The sequence below is a fragment of the Arachis ipaensis genome, chromosome B07, assembly GCF_000816755.2.
Source record: "Arachis ipaensis cultivar K30076 chromosome B07, Araip1.1, whole genome shotgun sequence".
Taxonomy (NCBI): domain Eukaryota; kingdom Viridiplantae; phylum Streptophyta; class Magnoliopsida; order Fabales; family Fabaceae; genus Arachis; species Arachis ipaensis.
In genome coordinates this window covers 95,487,362-95,490,751 of record NC_029791.2, presented here as the reverse complement: position 1 = coordinate 95,490,751, position 3,390 = coordinate 95,487,362, and positions in this window count along the sequence as shown.

Below are 3,390 nucleotides of genomic sequence, written 5' to 3'. Positions count from 1 at the left end.
ATGGACGACGCGGCCGCATGCCAGCACGAAATGGCAGTGACGGGACCACGTGATTGACACGATCGCACGCCTTAAGCGAAACGCATATGACGCGGACGCATGACTGAAGCGACCGCGTGACCCACGTGGACGCGTGACAGAGGCCACGCACCAGAAATTACAGAAAATGCTCCTAGCGATTTCTGAAGCCCTTTTTGGCCCAAATCCAAGTCTAGAAGGCACATATCAGAGGTTATGAAGTGGGGGAATACATCCATTCAAAGAGAGAGTCTCCAATTAGTTACTATTCATGATTTAGATGTAGTTTTGAGGGAGAGGTTCTCTCCTCTCTCTTTTAGGATTTAGAATTAGGATTTCTTTTGCTTTCAGGATTATCTCTTTTTATCAGGTTCAATATTCCTTTTTAATTACTTATTTTCTCAATTTAATTTATGAATTCTTCTATGTTACAGATTATTCTTTGAATTAATGTTATTTGAGATATTTCAGTTTATGATTGCTTTCTTTTATTTATGTTACTGTTGCTTCCAATCTGAAGACATTTTTATTCAAGTAGATTTACTTTTTTCCTTTTGGTCTTGGTTAAGAAATCAGTAACTCAGGAGTTATCAAACTCAACATGATTGATAATTGTTATCTTTGCTAATTGAATTGAACTTCAATAATTCCAACCTTTTCTTAGGGATTAACTAGGATTTGAAGATCAAACTAATTAGTCACTTGACCTTTCTTTGCTTTAAGTAAAGGCTAACTAAGTGGAATTAAGATTCAATCTTCATCATCATTGATAAGGATAACTAGGATAGGACTTCCAATTTCTCATACCTTGCCAAAAGTTTATTTTACAGTTATTTATTTATTTTACTTTCCATTTAAATTACTTGTTCCTCATCTTCAAAACCCCAATTTATAATCTTCATAACCAATAATAAGAATATACTTCCCTACAGTTCCTTGAGAAGACGACCCGAGGTTTAAATACTTCGGTTATCAATTTTTAAGGGGTTTGTTACTTGTGACAACCAAAACATTTGTAAGAAAGGTTGATTGCTTGGTTTAGTAACTCTACTTGCAACGAGAGTTTACTATAACTTCTAAACCATCAATCTTCAGTTCTTCAAAATGGCACCATTGCCGGGAGCTGCAATCGTGTGCCTTATTATTGGTTATTGTAAATATTTCTCTTTTACTTGTTTATTTGTTCTTATTTTCTTCTTTTAATTTTTATTAGCTACTATGAATTATCACCCCCTCGCTTTGAGTTTGGTTTTAATATTGTTGAAAGGAGTAAAAGTTATAACAGGAACATGCATCAAGGTCAGAGCAATCAAAGATGGATGGAGCCAAGAGGATCTGATCAACCCTTTAGGCAACAACACCCTCCAAGATATCATGGACAAAGACCATTCTACAATGCATACCAAGCCAATAGACATGGTGGACAACCTTGTAGTTACCAACAAGCCCCACCCTGTGCTTATAGGCCATCCTCTCAATGTAACCTCGAACCACCACACTCACAAGCTTCTTTTCACCATTCACCACCATATGATCCTCATTTACCCCAATTCCAATCCAATTACTCCCAAACACCACCACTTGCCCATGTACCACGTCCAAATCCATCACCCCGAGAATCAGAGGTTTGCCTCAAGGAAACAGTAGATCAACTTCAAACAACCCTTCATCAACTGGAGCAAGCAGTAAGTCAATTATCTTCTAGACGTTCGAACATTCAAGGACCTCCCACAGCCCCATGTGGACAATCTAATGAAGAGCGTAGTATGAAAGAGATACTAGAAACTCCAGTGGACAGAACAGGGCATGACTTTGTACTGGAACAAGTAGAGGAAGCTGTCATTGTAAAAGAAGAAGAGTTGGTTGAAGACTTAGGAGAAGCTGAATGTAACAACCCTGATTTTCGAGTATGCGAGATCTTTTCTAAAGGCACGGATTTCTCCGGAAGATCAGTAAAGAGAACACCTCTTCTATATCAACAAGTATCTCAATACTCATTGTCATTATATTATCTTTAAGATAGAACCTTTTCCGAGTCAAGCTCGATAACGCGGTCGCGAAGAACCTTGTTTTTGAACCGTATCGGTTGGCAGTTTTGATTCTGATTTTCGTAAATAGTCTCAGTTTGATGAACCGGACTCGACTCATGAGAGAAGAGAGATAATAGTATAATATTATCATTATATTATTATTATAAGATGCTTGAATGATATTATAAGGTTACCTGGTCTGTTTTAGTTAAAAATAGGAAATCGGTTTAACCGGGTTCACAGTTTACTGGTGCAGCTTAGCACCAGCACTCACTGATGACTTTAGCAATGCTAAGGCCTCATCATACATGTTCTATTCTCATAATAAATATGTTACTAGTGTCATTTATGCTAGTAGCTCAGAAAATAATTTTTAGAGATGTTTTTACGAGTGTTCCGATACACCTAGTTTTAGTAGTTGTACACCAGAGATATTTTAATATTATTTTAATCCACCTCCAAGCCAACCAATCACAACTCACCTTACACCCCCAAGACACTCCAAGGCTGGTCATTTACTCCCTTTGGCCGAAATTGAAAGGAGAGAAATGAGAGAAAACTTTATGAACACTTAATCTTCAAAGCTTGATTTCTTCTGAACCAAAACTCAAATCAAAACTCCGATTTCACCAAAATGATCCTCTCCTCTTCCTCTACATAACCATGTGACTTATCAAGGCTGGAAATAAGGTGAGATGGCTGTTCCTTTCCCCTTTTAATTCGGTTTTTAAGAAAAACCATGCAAAACATGTGTTTTCTTGATGTTCTTCCTTAGGAATCATGCTTAACTTGACTTGAGGGCCAAGAAACATGAATTTCTAGCAAGTATAAGGTGAGATATCCCTTCCTAACATACTGAGTGAGATTTGGTTAGTTGAAGGTTTTTGGATTTAAAGTTGTTCTTGATGTGATTTAGGAGGAAAAAAGTGCTAAAGGACCACCTGAAAGTCTAACTGAATTAGGAGCAGCAAAACTAGATAGGGTGTCACAAAATTAATCTTAATTATTTGTGTTTGAGTTGGGTGAATGTTGTATAAATTGGCTGTGCTAAAAATTGGTTGCTTATATGATTGATTCTTGGTGAAAATTTGGTGAAATTTTGATGAAATTTGATGAAATTCAAGCTTTAAAGTTCATTTCTTGGGCAGCTGGAAAAAAGAAACCCTAAGCTTAAATTGAGGTTCAATTTGTGTTGAAATCATGTAGAAAAGATGGGGTTTTAGTGGCTGCTAATTTATTATGAATTATAGTAAAAATCGGTTGCTGAAAAGACTGAAAAACGGGTAAAAACAGAGAAAGAATCTGAAGAATTTATGAAGAACATGAAGAACACTTTGAGTGT